The sequence below is a fragment of the Eptatretus burgeri genome, chromosome 1, assembly GCF_056783735.1.
Source record: "Eptatretus burgeri isolate ZD-2024b chromosome 1, Ebu_testis_v1, whole genome shotgun sequence".
Lineage (NCBI taxonomy): Eukaryota > Metazoa > Chordata > Myxini > Myxiniformes > Myxinidae > Eptatretus > Eptatretus burgeri.
This window is the reverse complement of record NC_140961.1, coordinates 109,377,560-109,396,655: the sequence shown is the minus strand read 5'-3', so window position 1 is coordinate 109,396,655 and position 19,096 is coordinate 109,377,560. Positions and strand designations below refer to the sequence as shown.

General features: G+C 35.2%; 1 protein-coding gene and 1 long non-coding RNA gene across 5 annotated transcripts in view; one reads left to right on the top strand and one right to left on the bottom strand.

Annotated features, from left to right (window-relative positions):
• FGFR1OP2 (FGFR1 oncogene partner 2) overlaps window positions 1–19,096 on the top strand; it is a 91,195-nt gene that overhangs the window by 21,718 nt on the left and 50,381 nt on the right. The gene's annotated exons all lie outside the window — the stretch shown is intronic.
• Window positions 15,367–16,263, bottom strand: LOC147035160 (uncharacterized). Its single transcript, XR_015061423.1, has 3 exons — window positions 16,115–16,263; window positions 15,766–15,823; window positions 15,367–15,532 (listed from the first exon to the last, which is right to left on the bottom strand). It is a non-coding gene; the product is annotated as an uncharacterized LOC147035160 (long non-coding RNA).

Sequence of the window (19,096 nt, the reverse complement as noted above, 5' to 3'; positions counted from 1 at the left end):
ACAATACTTTCCTTTTTCATATGAATTGCAGAAAAGTTCTCTGAAAAAACCTCTTCTCTCTCAAAACTTGGTTTATTTATCAATCTCGAAGCTTCTTTCCAAGATGTTGCGAATCTAATGTTTTGCCTGTTTCTAACATTTTCTATAGTCTTTCCAAATACAGCATTATTCATTAATTTATAAAAGTCCCCTTCAAATTTTACTTTTGTATTTGCTCTCATATCTGTATTGAATTGAATATACTTTTTCACCCAAGGACTTTGTTTAAATTTTAAAACTATGAATTTTAACTACTCTCAATCCTTCTCTCAAAAACTGTTTTAAGCTTCTCTGATGCAAAACATATCCCTCTTTCTCATAGAATGTTGTTAATAACTTTTCTGTTGATTTGCCTTTAATATTAAAACTTTTATGATAATCACTGAACCATTCTTTCTTTGGGGTTTCTTTCTCACATGCAAAAGGAAGGTCTTTATGCTTATTATGAAGATCACTCGGGTACCTCAAATCAACTTCAAAATAATAACCTTCTTCTTCGTCATTCAATTCCTCTTGAGAAGAAATAACAATATTCATCAAAACCTTTTCATAATCCTTTTCTTCCACCCACTCTAATTTACCATAAGGCAGAGATTGAGACATTGCCCATCCATACAAATTATTAGCATCAAAATACATCAAATAATTACTATCTTTTTCACTATCAAAATTTGGAAGATATTTATTATTTGCTTTAGCATATCTTTTTGAACATACTTGTGATATTCCACCTCTCTTGGACTTCTCAATCATCAAAAGCACATCAACATCACTGATTAAATCTATATCTTGTTTTGTCATTTTCAACATTGCACTCCAAGCTAAACCAGGAGCTGTGAAATAGTGGGCAGGATCTAATCCATAACAATTTTTATTTTGAAAGAGTGATCTAAAAGCTTCAAACACATCAGCTAACAATAAAACATCTGTTTTTAGATATAAATCATGATATTCTCCAAGGTTCTTTATCTTAAATATTTTCCATATTTCTTGTGCGTGTTTATATTCCTTATCACTTATCTCTTCTTCATAAAGGTTATTATAGAAACTTTCTTTTGAAGGAAGTTGTGTTTCTTTAAATCTCATAAATGAATCCATATAATCATAAGGATAAATTCCCTTACTTGTAAGAATTTTCTCTTTACTTTGAATTTCATTCCATTTCCTCTCTCGTAAGAATTCCTTCTTTAATCAGAATTTCATCTTTAATCTGAATTTCCTCTTTAGTTAGAATTTCATTCATTGTTCGAATTTTCTTTATAATTAGAATTTCATCTTCAGTTAGAATTTCTTCATTAATTTCCTCATTAGAGTTTCCTCTTTACTTTGAATTCTCTCTTTAATCTGAATTTCCTCTTTAGCGAGAATTTCCTCTTTTGGAAAGAATGAATTAAGATTTGGAAAAGAGTAGGTGGAGCTTAGATTTGGTGCGAGGTAGGCTAGTGGAGTTCCCATAAACTTGTAAGAATCGAGAAACCTAATACGAGTTAAAGGTTTTGTGAATATCATTTTTGTAAATGAAATATACTTTTGACTTGTGTTTGTTATGGCAGAAATATTCCCTGGTGTTTTTGAAAGTTCATTTATAAATAGATGTGTATCATAGTTGGCGCTGTTGTGAAGAAAGACTGGAATAAAAGAAGGTAATTTATAATTAAGATTACAACAGGAATGAGCGGGACCTCTATATTTACCAGTAAGATGACAATGATCCCTAACTTTAGACTCCTTAATTTCCCCCTCACAAATATGACAGATATTGTTCTTTCTAAATTCTAATTTTTCTTCTTTGGTGAATTTCATCGGTTCATTTGTTTCTTTCATTAATTTAGTGAGTCTTATACAATCCTTTTCTAATCGTTTTACAAACTCTTGTGAAGCTTTTTTTCCACAATAATGTTCAAGTTTGTTATACTTTTCTCCAACAGATGATTTGATATAATAACAGAAACCACAAGGAATATGTTTTTGATAATTATTTGTATATGATTCTTTTGGATTAGGAGAAGCAGTATTTATCTTTTAAAGGATACACTCAAAATCAGCGTATATCACAAATGGGTGCATGATAGATTTATTATAATCTTCAAAAGAAATCTTTTCACCAGGTTTAGGCATTGTAATTACAGCTGATTTATGATTACTACAATATTTTGAATGTTGTTCTAATCGTTCTTTTGTATGAAATGAATTAAGACATCGCTTACAAGGATATATTTTGTTTGCTGTTCTGAATACCTGAGAAAAGATTGATCTTGATAAATTATTGATGTATGTGTAATGTGAATTATTTCCAACACTAAAATATAAAAGATCAATGTGTGTTTCTTCATTTTTATAGTTGTTTGAAATTTTAGATATTTGAACTTTGTTTGTATCCGTTAATCCATATACATTAATAGAAAGATTATTCTTTTTCTCAAATTTAGGAATATCTGTTAGTGGCATTGGGAATTTAAAATCTTTAATGTCCAAGGTATTCTCATATTTCATATATTGTTTTACTCTTTCTGAATTACATTTTGGTGGATGAAAGTGAGCAATAACAGACCAGAGAAAACATTTATTATCATTGTTCTTAATATTAACAACTGCCTTCTTTAGTTTTATTTCTTTTGGTAATTCAATATAAGAAGAAGCTTTAAGAGGGTTTGATTTTAGAATGTGTATATCCAAAAAGATGATTTTTTTAATATTGAATCCACTTCCTACCACTGTATTATCAACATCCTCCTCTTGTCTTGATAGTTCTTCATAAACCCCACTATTCAAAAAATCTTGAAATGATGTTATAAAATGAAGATCTGTTCTCATATAAGGAGTATGTTCTTCATCTTGTCTTTTCATATTCATTTTCACTCCCATATAAAACTTTAAAGTTTTCATTTCTTTTAATGTCTTTTTAATAAAATTTTCAACATCGGGTTTCACTATTTCAATTGATTCAACTATTGATGATGGACCGGGTTCTCCAAATTGAAAAATCCTTATTTTTATATGCCCTTTAAATGCCCCATCAGTGTTTTCTATATAATAGTCTCCCTTTACTTTAAACTCATTTTTCTTGTGTTTTTGTGATTGAAGATGTTTATTATAACTACTCTTCAAAACATCCTTTGAACAGATATCACAATGTTTTCTTTCCAACTCAAGAGGGGATATTTGATGAAATAGATTAAATGTGTGTTTGTTGGTTCGGAGGTGTTTTCTATAATGTTTATATTTGTGATTACAAACATCGCAGTACGTTGTATTCACCATATTTATATAATAAAACTTTGCTTAAACTAAAATTTTCTTGATGAAAATTTCGTTTAATTTATAGGTGAATCTGTGCTTAAAACCATTTTATCCTCCAACTTTTTCACTTAATAAATACAATGTTTCAAGACACAAAAGACAAGTTTCAATCAATCTCTTCATTTGTTAAAGATACTGAGAAATTTGTCAAGGATGTAAAATTGAACAAAGATAAATATAACAACTATTGGATAAAAACTATTATGGTAAATAATATGAGTTCTTCAATTTCCTTCAGTGGAAGGGCTTTTAGTATACCTGGTAGAACATCAATTAAAGTATCTCTAACAAAAGTTTCTCCTCTCCTTCTAGTAATATATTCAAAACTAGAAAAAGCAATGAAACAAGAAAAAGTATAAAAAACAAAAACCTTATGGATGAAGCTTTAGAAAGAAAAGACAAGACCATCTGTAATATGCAAGGAGAAATTTGTATTTTTTTCAACAACCCTAAAGATGTAATTCCTGATGAAATAAAGGATGTTAATATATCAGGTGAAATGACATTTCGTTCAATAGTAGTTAACGATCATTTTAAAATTACCTTTAATATAAAAAATGTTGTCGTTGAATCTGATAATGAAAAAAAGTATATCGATATCGATGGTAATATTATTAAATATGAGCCAATATACAACTGAAAGTATAGATGAATTTCAGTTAAAGTAAAGTTTTACTTTATAAATATGCTAGACTTTCCTGATTCTCCATATGACAAATTGGAGAATTGTCCTGCGTGTGAAAGACGGGGATTAAACACAGAGTCAAAAGCTTATTAACAATGTATATTCTGTGATTATCTTCTAATTAATGATAATAAAAAATATAAAAAGGAAAATAATTCTTTTAGATTTACACCAAAAATGAATTACTTTACAAGATTGATTAGAGAAATGAATGTAAAGTATGAGGGTGATAACACACCTTTCCTTACAAGGGAAGAAACTGAACGTATAAGAGAAATGTTCAAAGGATTGTTGTTATATATTATTCATGGATGTAATTTTCAGGGAAATATCAACACAAGATATTGTATAAATAAAATAATGGATTATCTTGAAATTAAACCTGAACTTAGGATAAAATATAGAGTTTCTAAAAAAGCCAATAATAAATTAAATAACCTGTTTTCCAAATATATAAATGAATGATTTTTTACCCATTTGGGAAAATAAGATAAAATTTAACAACCATAAAAATCTCCCAAATTCATTAAGATGTCTCATAGTTGGTTCAAGTGTATGTGGAAAAACCTGCTTACTTTTAAAAATGCTCCTCACTCCCAACTTTTTAGATTATGATAATTTAATAATTTTCACAAAGTCGAGTTTTCAACCAGAGTATCAACTACTCTCACAAGGTTTTAATGCTGGTCTTCAAAAAGAAGATATAATCGGTTTATTTAAACGTCAAAAAAACCCAAATGATTATAACATTGAAGATATAATTCAACTATTTTGTGATACACAGAGATGTAAAAAGAAATCAAATCCTATAACTTGTATTCTTAGTGATAATACGGATGATATACCGTCTCCCCAAGATTTGGATAAATCAAAAAAGAACCTCGTTATCTTTGATGATTGTGTTAATGAGAGAAACCAAACGGTAATGGACAGCTACTACACAAGAGGGAGACATTCTTCTTGTAATTGTATTTATCTTAGTCAATCGTACTTTCAACTTCCTCGTCGTTCCATCAGAAACAATGCTAATACTTTTATTTTATTCAAGTTAAATTCAATAGATATCAATAATTTTTGGAGAGATAATTGTTCTACATTATGTAGTAAAAAGAAATTTGAGGATTACATGAAGCACATGACTGAAAAATATAAATATATTGTTGTGAAACAAGATGAGATATTAAGGGATATATTTTTTGTTTTATAAACAATTACATATATAAATGACAACTATTATTGTAAATCTTGTGGGTAAATCTGCTTCTGGAAAAAACTTTCATAAATCAAGGTTCTTGTGTAGTACAAATTAGAATATTGTAAATTTACTTGAAAAACACCCCGTGATACGCATTGTATCAACAACAACTAGAGCAATAAGACCTGGAGAAGTAAAAGGTGAAGATTATCACTATATTTCAGTGGAGGAACATATGCGATTGAGGAATGAAGGTCAAATGTTTGAGGAGGTTTCTCTTGGTACAACAAAATATTCACATTGTAAGAGTGAGTTAAGGAAACTAAAATCTGGTGGTGTTGGGATATTAGAAACTAATCCAGAAGGAACGAGACAAATTATTAAACATCTGAGTGGAGTGAAGATTTTATCATTCGGTTTTGATGTTGATGAAGAAACTCAACGCAAACGTATGAAAAGCAGAGATGCAAGTATTAGTGAAGAAGAAATTACAACTCGCATTAATGTTAATAAAGAATTTGATGAAATATTTAAAGAAAAGGATTTATTTGAACACATCTACTTGAAAGATGAAGAAAAGGAAAATTTCCCTGTTGATCTTTACAATTCATTAAATTATATTATACAATAAATAAATGGATGCAAAAGAAAGAGCAAGAAGATTTAAGGAACATCAAGAGTTGGTTTCAAAAGTTGTAAAACAACAGGAAGACATAAAGAAGAAACGCAGACAGAAACTACTGGGCGAAGAAGCATTTGAAAGAAAACAAGAGAAATTTTTTAAACCACTTTTAAAAACTTCCCAAGAAAAAATGAAAGATGTTTCCACAGTTCCCACAGTTGAATATACTCCTAAAAAACTTAAAATGTTAAAAGATTTTGATCAAATGACTGAGGAAGAATTAGAGCATTTAGGAGAATTAAAGGTATATGATTATGAAGGTTTATTTCAACAACTGGAAGAGATTAATCAACCCCCTGATTATATTGTGAATGCTGTTCAAAACAATGAATATTCAGCGGATTCAAAAACCAAAGCAGGACTCATTCCAACAGAACAACCAGCAATATTTCATCTTCTTCACGAAAAGGTATTGATATTTAATGATGAATTAAGGTTCTTGGGTTCTGCTCAACCCCCTGTTAAACTCACTCCGAGATTAATGTTTCTTCTCACAAAAGATGGAAGACAAGGTTCAACTGTGAGGGATGAATCAAAGTATATTGATAAACCATTGGATATGGAAAATAATGATGATAGAGTATATATTGATCTGCTGAACACTCTAAATTATAAGGTTATTCTTTCTGGTAAAAGTAGGAAGAATGAGAAGGAGAAACACATTATTCAGGCTTTAAGTATCCTTGGTTCAGGTGTTAGTTTTCTTCCAAATGACCCATCGCAATTAGTTAATAGACTGTTATTGTTGTTAGGCAGTAAGAAGGCTGGAAATAACAATTGTTTTAATGAAGCATCAGCCATTTTAGACCAGTTGATGAACATGAAAATAATTAATAAATCTCAATATAAAGACATTTTATCTCATATTAAATAAGATGAGAAGCACAATCCTGAGTTTTAATTTCACAACAACATCTTCATTCCCATACCCACTACAACTTGACCCAACAAAAGAATATGAGGCATCTTTATTGTCCATGGAAACTTATAATACCTTATTTAATATAAGCGAGAAAAATGACAAGTTTAGTTATAATCCGGGAAGTGGATACAAAACGATAACAGTCTCACCCGGAGCATATGAGATTTCTCAAATATCTTCCGAAATTGCTTGTCTTATGAAAGAACAGGGTGATGAACCAAAAAATATTGTTATAGACATTCAAAAACGTACTTCAAAATCAACGATTAAAGTTAAAAATAACTACAAGGTTGATTTCACAATTGATAATTCATTTAGAGAGTCATTAGGTTTCTCCTCAAAAAAGATTGAAACTAATGGGACGTTTTACAGTGATAATGTCATTCAAATATCCTCAGGAATAAATTCGGTGTTAATTCACTGTGATTTGATTGATGGTGCTTATAATGATGGAAAAAAAAACAAATGCAATATTTTCATTCAGTGCATACTCAACCCCAATTGGTTATAAATTCAATATGGAACCTAAAAATTTGGTTTATCTCCCTGTGTCAGGAAAAACCATACACAGAGTAAATTTTAGGATAACCGACCAAGATAATCGTGTGATTTCTTTTAATGGAGAAGTTATATCCATCAGAATTCACCTACGTGAAGTTTTCCAATAAATAAATACGATGGTTATTGTGAGGAAACACGAGTTGGGAAAATATAAAATAATTATAGGGGATGGGATGTTCCTTTCCCCATACTACAAGGGTGAAGGTATGTATCTTGGTCGAGGATACTATAAACCTAAGAGACAAAGGGGTGTTGGACATCAATTTAGAGGAGATGGGATAATTGATACTCTAATGGGTATTGGTTCAACTATTCTTAAACATAAAGATCTAATTGGTTCAACTGCTTTTGCTGTGGGAAATGTAGCAGGTGTTGTAAAGAGCATAAAAGATGCCCAGAAGGAATCTCATAAATTACAAGCAATAAAAGAAATTAAGAAAGGTAAAACTCAGTTGTCCCCCCAAGAACGACAGAAAATAATTCAAATACTTGGATCAGGGTTTCAAAAGTTTTAACATCTTTTTTCCTAAATAAATACAAGTATGGAAGCAATTGATAGTATCTATGATTTGGATGATACTATTATTATCTCAAACTCCACTAAAAAAGAAGATTACTTCAAGGTAAATGCAATAACTGGAACAGACTGGAATACGAATGGTACAAAAAGTTTTGAAATAAATAATCAACAAACCTATTTGAATCTCTCCCAAAGTTTCTTGTTGTGTAAATTTAAATTCACTAAAGCTGGGAATAACACAAACGCTACACTTGTAAATGATTTCTTCTGGAAAATGTTTGATAGTGTGCGTTTGTATATTGGAACACAAGAAGTTGAAGCGGTTGATTATGTCTCTGCTGTATCTGAAATGATGAAATTTACACTCTATACATTCAGTGATAGAATGGGAAAGGGGTCTGTCGAAGGTTTTATTCCTGATATGTCAACGGGAACAAACACAGACCCTGGATATACTCAAAGGAAAGGAATGTATAATGATGATACAAAAGCAGAAAATAGTTTTACTGTGGCAGTTCCTCTTAAAGGTATATTTGGATTTTGTGATCATGATAAAGTTCTGTATGGTCTTAAAATTAGATTTCAACTACAAAGGAATGATAATGAAAATCGATTGCTTTTTGGTGTTGGTAATGCTTTTGGTGATCAGAATAAATTTGTAATTGAGGAAATGAGTTGGTATATCAGTGAATATACTCCTAATCTTAAAACAGAAGAGATGTTGAATCGAAGACTTAACTCAAAGAAACCACTCAGTGTATCATACCTCAAAAGAAGATGTCAACACGTTAAACTCAACCAAACTACTTACACGTGGAATTTGGGTGTTCTGGAAGGAAAGCCACGATATCTGTGGATCATTTTTAAAAAGCCAGATGGTGATACTGCGACTGATAAGAATAATGCATTGAGTGATAATGCTGAGGTGAAACAACTTCGCGTTTCTCTAGATGGAACATTTTATCCATGAGATAGATTGGAAATTAATTGGGAAAAAAATGATTTTGCTGAAGCATACAAGTCTTACCAAAAGGTGTGTGAAAGTAATGGAAATAAAGAACCTATTTTGGATATGACAGCATTTAAAAGTTTGTATACAATCTATGCGTTTGACCTGAGCGCTCAAAAGGAAACTATAAAGTCTAATCGAGTGGATACTTCCCTATACATTGAAAGAGGAGAGAGTGAAGAAGTTGATACATATTGTTTGCTTTTGGAAGAAACAGAATTGCAGATTAATACAGATAATGGTGTGATGATTAGTCTCACATAATTTTTTGTTAAATAAATGAGTGGCAAAGTACCAACTGGGGTATATGTTAATCAAATCAATCTTCATAAACTATCATCTTGTGTTCAAAATCAAAAGCCTTGTACGATTAACGTTAATACAATTCAGAGAAAAGGAGCAGTAAGAATTGATGTTTTGCTCACAAGAGAACAGGTTAAAATCTTGAATGACACTGGCTCACTTAAAATTGAAATGACAAAACCAATGTTGAAAAAATATTTAATAAGTAAAGAGAGACGAGTGGAGGATTTCTCCCATTTCTAATTCCTTTATTTGCTGGGTTAAGTGCGGTTGGAGCATTGACGGGTGGTATTTCAACAGCGGTGAAAACTGCCAACGAAAGGAAGGCTCAACTCCAGGCTCAAAAAGAATTGGAAAGACATAACAAAGAGTTGGAGAAACAAATTAGTGGAAGTGGTGTAATTGTAGATTTTGCTGAAAAACCTGAAGGTCTGCCTGATAAAGCGAGATTGTTAGTTGGAGATATGCTTTCTTCTATAGCACAAGCAGGTGTAAAATTAACGCTAAGGGGTAATGGATTATATCTTTCTAATAAATAAATGAGCATTGATGAGTGGTTGAAAGAATTTGGAAAGAATACAACATCAAATTTACAACTTGTCAAATATTGTAAGAAATTAAAAATTCATAATGTGGTTATTTGTATGAGAGATGAATTAACAAATGTGTCGAAACATACAAAGAATATTATTATGAATTTAGAAGATAATAATGGGAACGGTTCTCATTGGGTTTGTATTTTTAATAGTCAAGACAAATATTATTTTGATAGTTTTGGTCTTCCACCACCTGTTGAAGTCATAAAATTCTTACAGAATGGTGTTTATCAAACATTTCAAGTCCAAGAATTAAATTCCAAGTGTTGTGGTCAATTATGTCTATATGTGTTATTTCAACTCAACAAAAATAAAAAATTTTATGATATTATTTTTAATCTAATATAAATGACTTATGTTGGTAAAGATGGTTCTATCTTTGGTGTATCTCAAGAACTGGATATTGATTTATCAAATTATTACACAAAGGCACAGGCTGAACGACATAAATATAATATAACCAAAAATATTAACATGAAAAATGCTTATAAATTAAAAAATTATCCAAGCCCGACTGACGCGAATGACTTGGTGAGATTAAGCGATTTATCACAATATATATCCTTAAATAAAACGGCCGTGTATTCCAAAGATACAGAAGTGTTGATATTATCTCCAGGTCATACAGAATTCACAGTTTGAATTAAAATAATTTTTTATAAAGAAGGGCGTATCGTTTGTATGAGAATAGAACAATGGGGGTATGATATGAATGATATAGGGTATAATTGGTCATTTAAAATTAACCTCGAAGACCTGGAACAATTAAATCAGTCTCATAAGGAAGAATATTATCCACTTGGTATCGAGAATGAGTTTTGTGGGGCCACGATTAGTAAACAACAAATAAAATAATTTAATAAGGGTAAATATAATAATGGTTTTGCCCTTGTTTATCTCATGAAAACAGAAAAAAACAGGATTATATTGTCGCGGATTCGCGCCCGCCGGCGTGCGAACGGCCACGTAACTCGAATCGCGGCACGTCGCCCACCGGACGGACAATCCAGTCGTGACCCTCTCGGACTAACGCCGGGAACCAGTCACGGGTGGACCTTTCGGTCTCACCGCGATCGAGCCAATCGGCCCCCGCGTGGGATAGGGTTGCTCGCCAAATTCGACCTACCTAAGTACCCACACGGAGGGTAGACCGGGCGATCGCACCTCGCCGCAGGTCGACTTCGGACACGGGCCACTTAAGCGACCCGTTCCGTACTATCGGGATAACCAAGCGGTGTTATTCGTCAGCCTCGACGGTTCGATTAATTATCAGGCGTCTTTGCCCACGACCAACCCTTTACGTGAAGCAAGATGGGGATTCAATGAAAGAAATGACGAAGCGAAGCGGGGAAACAGTTCAACAATAAGCACATTTATTTCGCGATGAACGGAAAGCACACATATACAATTCCACCAAAAGCACATGGAAAAGAAGAAGACAAAAAGCAAATGCGACAATGCAGATCTATCCGACTACCGGGCACTCGGCAACACTTATACAATTTTACTTCACAGACGGCGCCGACAACACATATTCCCAAAGCAAAAGAAAAGAGAACCACCCTCCAGGATGAGGGGGTAGGCGGGCCTGGGGCCGAGACCGTGTCGGGCCTACCCGTCTGATGATGAGACGCGGAGCGGCGGTGGTGCCTCAACTCCGCGGGCCTCGCGGACAGTGTCTGGTAGGGGGTGGGAAGGGGGCCCCCTTGGTCGCACTATCTCAGCGCGGGGGGAAACAGGAGGGGGTTGCTGATGCTCGGGGAAAGGAGGATTTCACAAAATCTCGGGTCCCGCGACGAGCGTCTCCACCACGACCTCAGTCGCGCCGCCGGCCTTTCTCTCCGCAGTTCCCCGAATCCGACGCGAGCAACCCCTCGTCCGCCTTCGCCGCCGCCGCCTCTCCACAGCTCCGTCCTCTTCACTCCGACTCCGCGAACTCCCAACTGCGAACTGCCACTTCAACTCAACTCTTCCTCCGCGAACTGAACTGCCTGACGAACGCAGTCGTTTATATCCCCCGTGGCCTCGCTCCTTCATCTTTGACCCTCTGCCTCCGACCTTTCACCTCGCTCCCCATTGGCCCGAGGAAAAGTGGGCGTGAATGCTTTTTGATCCATGAATTTGCATATAGCGACCGCCCTCCAACGCCCTGGAGGCGGGGCCAAATCGCCCCTCGCTCACCGATTGGACGGAACAAAAGTGGGCGTGAGTCGTTTTTGATCCGTTTTTCTTCAGAAAGTCCGCGATGCTTTTGAACACGCTGCTCGGTGCGCGCCCTACACGAGTCCAGCATCGGTGCCCACGAGTGGCGCGAGATGACGGTGATGCGATGGTGGCGAGTTGTGACGGTAAAGGTCGTGGCTGTTGTGGTGAAGCGGCGTTGTGGTTGGTGGTTGTTGTGATGGCTGTTGAGACGTGGTTGGTGGTGGTAATAATGGCGGTTGGTCCAAAATAAAGATAGTAAAAGAAAAACGGCTATCCTGAAGAGTCGCAGCCCTCATGAATGACATTTATTTCCCTCTAGACAACGGGTTTGGGCCTAACTACACATATACTTACCGAGATATCTCACCTAAGGGACCTGAATGGTGGTTTGCGAATTTGGTCAACCACAACAATATATAATAAGTAAGGAAATACAAAATGATTTAACTATGGGAAGATGGGGAGGTGTTTCGTGCCATAATATTATTCTAACATATATTTCTAATACATAAATGACAGCAAGAAGGCTTCAAGAAAATTATCATTTCTGTGTCCAAGCATACCTTCAAGAAAAGGGTATTCGGTATTTTAATAAATATGTTCTACAACATAAGAATGAGGTATTTTCAATAAAAGATTGGCATTATGCTGATGTTGATAAACCGACAACTTTAGATTTAATTAGAATGTTAAATAATGAAAAAAAATATTATGTTAAGAAAAGGTAAGGTTCTTTTAGAAATTCAAAAGAAATTTTATTGGTTTCCTGTTGTAAAAAAAATTATTTTGGATACAGGAATAACAAGAAATCCTGATGAATATATGTATAATATTCTATGGGGTGTAAGCGATTCAAGGATAATAAGGGAAGAGGAGGAAAAGGAGAAGAGGGAGAAGAAAGAGGAGGAAAAGGAGAAGAGAGAGAGGGATGAAAGGGAGAAGAGAGAGAAGAGAGAGGGAGGAAAGAGAGAAGAGAGAAGAGAGAGAGGGAGGAAAGAGAGAAGAGAGAAGAGAGAGAGGGAGGAAAGAGAGAAGAGAGAGAGGGAGGAGAGGGAGGAAAGAGAGAGAATGAATAAATATCAAAATATGGAAACCAGTGAGATTAAAAAAAGATTGGTGGTATTACAGAAAATAACTCAACCCACCGAGGAGGAAAACAAAGAATTGACAAGTCTATTTGCAATACTTTCGACAAGACTATTGACATCGCCAAGCTATTCATTTTAATTCAAGTTTTTCATTTTTATTTTTTTTTCTTAAATAAATAGAGGAGAGAGTGAAGGCATTTCTAAGGATTCTTTATGTTTTAAAAATTAAGATTCAAATGTGCATGTTGGAAACTAAAAAGGTTTTTGCACTCTGCAGGAATTTTTCACATAAATAAATGAGTTATTGTCTCAAATGTAAAAAGAAAACTAATACTAAAAATATTTCATATATTAAAAGTAAAAATAACAGGGTTATACAAAAAGGTATATATTCGGTGTGTGTGGTTCAAAAAAAAATCAATTTATCTCCAAACACAAACGAGGAGGAGATATACAAAAGTTTTTATCAGGAAGTAAATTTACAACTACTGGAATACCAGGGGAATTACATCTTCCAGGGTATTCTTTCTGTGGTCCAGGCACAAACTTGGATAAAAGATTAGATGAGGTAGACAATCCTAAATTCTGGAGTAAGCCTATCAATAGAGTTGATGAAGTGTGCATGAGACTATGTGCATGAGACACGATATTAATTATGGGAATACCACAACGTTGGAAGAAAAGCATGAAGCCGATAGAGAAATGTTGTATAATTTGTCTCTGATACAAAATCCAACCTTGAGAGAAAAAGTTGATCGGTTCATTGTGAAGAAGATGATCAGTGCTAAATTGAAACTTGGTCTTGGAAATTCAAAAAAACTTATAGGCTCTAATGATGTTATTAAGACTGAAGAGCAATTAGCTGATGAATTACATAAACCAATATTCACAAAGTTTCAGAGAAGGAAAGTTTATTCCAAGGAAGTTGATTATATCTGGTCTGCTGATTTGATTGAACTTAATAATGATAAGGGGTACAAGTATGCTTTAACCGTTATTGATTTGAGGAGTAGATATGCGTGGGTTGTGCCATTAAAAAACAAAACAGGTAATACTCTTATGTTAGCCTTTCAACAGATATTTAATAAAAGTAAGAGAAAACCTAAAAAATTGTGGACTGATGAGGGTAGAGAGTTTTATAACAACACATTTATGAATTTTCTAAAAAATAACAGTATTACTTTATACAGTACCTTTAATGAAGGGAAGGCAGTTGTTGAACGTTTTAATCGTACCTTAAAAGAGAGACTATATAAAAAATTCACACAACTCTGTTCACAACAATGGTCATCTTTTATTCAGGATATTGTGGATAAGTATAATGACACGATTCACACGTCAACAAATATGAAACCATCAGAAACATTTACAAAATTAAAATATGAAAAAGAGATTAATGTCAGAAAACCTAAGTTCAAAGTTGGTGATATCATAAGAATATATAGGTGGAAATCTCATTTTGAAAAGGATTATGTTAAAAGATGGACAAACGAGCTTTTTAAAATTGTTGATGTAATAGATACGGTTCCTTGGACTTATAAGATTTATGATTTGGAAGGGGAAGAGATTTTAGGTTCATTTTATTCACAGGAATTACAAAAGACAAAGATAAATTGAAATTTTTTGACTCTGCCCACACACGCCCCTCCCACCGAAGCCCCACCCACACAAACCCCACACACACAAAAACTCCACCCCACACAAGCTCCACACACACAAACCCCACACAAGCTCCACCCATATTCATCATATTCACATAATTAGTGATTAGTTAATTAGTTCCCCATACACAACATGTTTATTTAATTAAAAAATTATCCACCCATCCACACAAGCTCCACTCATCCACCCATCCACCCATCCATTTATCCACATAAGCCTCATCCACATTCACCCGTCCCACATAAGCTCCACCGAAGCTCCGCCCACATAAACCCTGCCCACACAAGCTCCGCCCACATAAACCCTGCCCACACAAGCTCCACCCACTTAAACCCTGCCCACATAAACCCTGTCCACATAAACCCCTCCCACACAAGCTCCATCCACATAAACCCCCCCCACATCCCACCCACACAAGCCCCACCCACATAAACCCCACCCACACAAGCCCCACCCCCCTCATCCCCCCTGTGCGCCCCCTCCTTTGACCCACCACCCCCCCCATCCCACCCCCACCCTTCCCCACACACACACACATGGGGAGGGGAGGGATGGGATGAGGGGGTGATGGGTCATTGGGGGGGCACACCTATCCCCCCTTCATGTCTTGATCCTCTTCTTGAAATTCAGAATCAAGTAATTGTAAACAAAACAAATATAATTTATTAATATTGAAAATATTAAATATTCATTTGCGAGAATGTATAATCTTTCCCAGCAATCTTCTTCAGATGTCTTGTGATTTCGAAACTCAAACACCATATTCTGTTTTGAAACAAAAAGTGGATAATAATTAGGTTTTATAAAGATAATTACATGGTAATATGAGTAAGCCTCGTTGACCACTGAATTAACACACCAGGAGCCTGTCATCCTTTCAAGGTCAATAAAATGAATTCCAGTGTACTGACAAAACCGCGTCCAAACTAATGATGCAACCAACATAAGACGACATTCTAAAGAGAGAGTGATATTAATGATAATTCAGAAACATTTACCTCCAGAAAATCATGTGTTGTACAAGATTGCTTCAACAGCTGATGTTGTGTGATAGTGCTGAAAAAAAAATAATAATAAGTCAAGGGTATAGATGAAGAGACAGACAGAGAGAGATACAAACAGACAGGGAAAGCGACACACACACACACACAGACACATATATATATATATATATATATATATATATATATATATATATATATATATATATATATATATATATATATATATATATATATATATATATATATATATATATATATATATAGATATATATATATATATATATATATATATATATATATATATATACACACACACACACACACACACACACACGTGTCTCACCATTGGTTTAATTCATTCGAGATCAGAGGCCGTGATAAGACTTCGTACCACTCATTATAACTGTTTTTCAATTCTCTTCTAAAATCATTGATCTCTTCAATAAGAGCATTCATTTGATGCACCTCATCGTGATATGTAAACTCCACTTCCAACGACCTGTCAGGAAAAAAAAAATATTTTCGCATTATCACAATTTAATATATAATCAATTGCTTCATCGTTCAAAGAGAAAACCATACACAAACTTACCAACTTTGTAGTGAGCTGTTGGCAGAAACTTTGTCTGGCGAATCACTTATAAGGCAACGACGAGGAAATTACCTAAGCATTGGGTGCGGCCACAGGAAATGACAGCTTGGAAAATAACTGGGACATATATTTTCAAAACATACTGAAAATGCCCTAAAATGGTTTTGATTCAAATGTTTTCAGTTCGTGTTCTGAGATAAAATATAAACACGAGACCTTGTCTCGCAGAATAGTTCCTGTTTTTCTTTTCACAGCACGATCGTGTCAAAAAAAAACACTTCCTCATTTTCACGGCATGAACTGAAAACATTTGAAACAAAACTTTTTTTATGGCGTGGTTTATACACAAAAATGATTTGCAACTCGGGCGGTGGCCAGATGAGATCATTAAGAGAAGTTTATCATTTCGTAATGGCACAAAAGGGGTATCTTAAAAAATATAAAGATTCAAATGTTTTGTTTGTCAATATTTTAGATGGGGATTATTGTGCAAAGAAAATTAAACTATTGAAGGAATTTGAGAATGAACAAATCTTTATAGGTTCAATGAGTGAGCTGTTCAACCCTCAGGTGTTCAATTCAATGAGGTTCAACCTCCAGGTTAAAAGGGGAGACAAATAAATATACCTTGGGATAGCCTGGTTATATATATATATATATATATATATATATATATATATATATATATATATATATATATATATATATATATATATATATATATAAATATATATATATATATACCTACAAAGCCTGGTGTTGGCTTAGTGGTTAGGGTGGCGGCTTGGGATCCCAGTGTCCTGAGTTCAAGCCCCGTTGGCTGCTGAATTAACACCAGGGGGTTGACTCAGCCTGTCATCCTTCCGAGGTCGGCGAAATGAGTGCCAGTGTACTGGTCCCGGTGTATGCCCCGGTTAGAATAGGTGTACCATATCCCTGTGTGTCGTAAGAGGCGACCAGGGTTGGCGTCAGGAAGGGCATCCGGCCATAAAACATTGCCTCACAAAAAGCCAAACCCCTGCACAGCAGGGAAAAACGGATAAAAAGGGGGTTTATTTTTAGGGAAAAAAAAGGGAATCGCTGAAAATCCCCCATTCATTTACATGGGGAAAAGTGAGCCAGAACCAGTATATCCACCCTACTGTTGTAATTGAAACCAAAAATACAAAAACAATAATAAGTTAGCAGGCAAAATCACCCACCAGGGCAAGTTACTGTAATTGGACCATATGTATAACTCAAAATCCTGACGTGCTGAGAAAATTCTGACTTCATATTCAGAATCGGCATTCTCAGTTTCGTCTGGAACATATGTTTCTACCCCAGTAGCAAAATCTTTGTTGTCCAGTGTAATGTCTCTGCTTGCCACATTGCTGTCTTCCCCACTCCTCCACCCACCACACCCACTCGCCGAGTAAATCAACCTTGATAAACTTGCATTGAATTGGTATGGTGTAGATGGTGTAGGGTTGATTGGCCTCCTCCTGCATCCCTGCCTCCAAATTTCTTGTGTGTGCTTCAGGCTGCCTATGGGTGCACACCCGAATGCGTGAACATACAGAAACGAATACCACCTTGAGTTCACAATTGAAGTATTATCATAACTCGTGAAACCCCACTCTCAATACCCCCTCTCTCCAGAACGAGTTAAGTAAACCACTTGCACTATTCTGTGTGTACAGGAAAGAATTGCAAGTTATCTCTCCACACTCTCCGGATGGGGGAACCGAGCGTAGTGGCGTGCGCCTGTAATCCGGCGACTCGGAGGCTTGGGTTGGAGGTTCGCTTGATGACGGGGGCTCTGCGCTGGGCTGTGCTATGAGAGGGTGTAGGGCAGCCCGGAATCATGGCGAAACCCAATCCTTATCCCTGTGTCGTACGAGGCGACCAGGGTTGCGTCAGGAAGGGCATCCGGCGTAAAACCTGTGCCAAATCAGTATGCGGATCATAACGGATGATCCGCTGTGGCGAGCCCTAATGGGAGCAGCCGAAAGAAGAACAACTTGCTGGAGGGGGGTGGAGTTGGGGAGAGGCGAATTATTTTTTTTTCCCTTCTTCTTCTTCTTCTTCTTCTTCTTCTTCTTCTTCTTCTGCCTATGACCTCACCCTGGGTATCCCTGGCATGCATGCAAGATTTTGTGGATATTGTTGCAGCCATTTTTGATTCTATAACTGTCAAACATACATTACATACACGCAGATAATCACCTTATTTTGTATAATACGATAAACCTACACCCCTTTCATAGTTGCACTTCACCTGTGAACCGACACCTCCTCAACACGAAACTTTCAAGTATTTTTGATGCAGGACATTTTAAGCAACTTTATTTTGAATTTGTCTTTCATTCATAAAAATATATATACAATTGTGCATGTATTTTTATTTTTTTATTTTGGTGGGTCCAAAGCTTGTACATAAATCGCATTCTCCAGACATTGGTACATATCAGTGTACTTTGCATGAATTGGTAGATAATGGTCAAACATATTGTTGCGGTTCTGTAAACCCTATCCCTCCAACACCAATAGCAGCCAACATATAGTGGTCCCCAGTCAGTTATTTCATTAATTTACGTTCAGATAGTCCCTTCCTTCTTGTTTAGTGGGTCGAACGGGACAGTGCGTTGTGTAAATCTCATAGCTGGGTCTGCTTAAATCTCTGAACCTCATTCCTATTCTTTCTTTTACACTATTCCTGAGGTAAATCCAAGCAAGGGGTCCTCGCGAGGC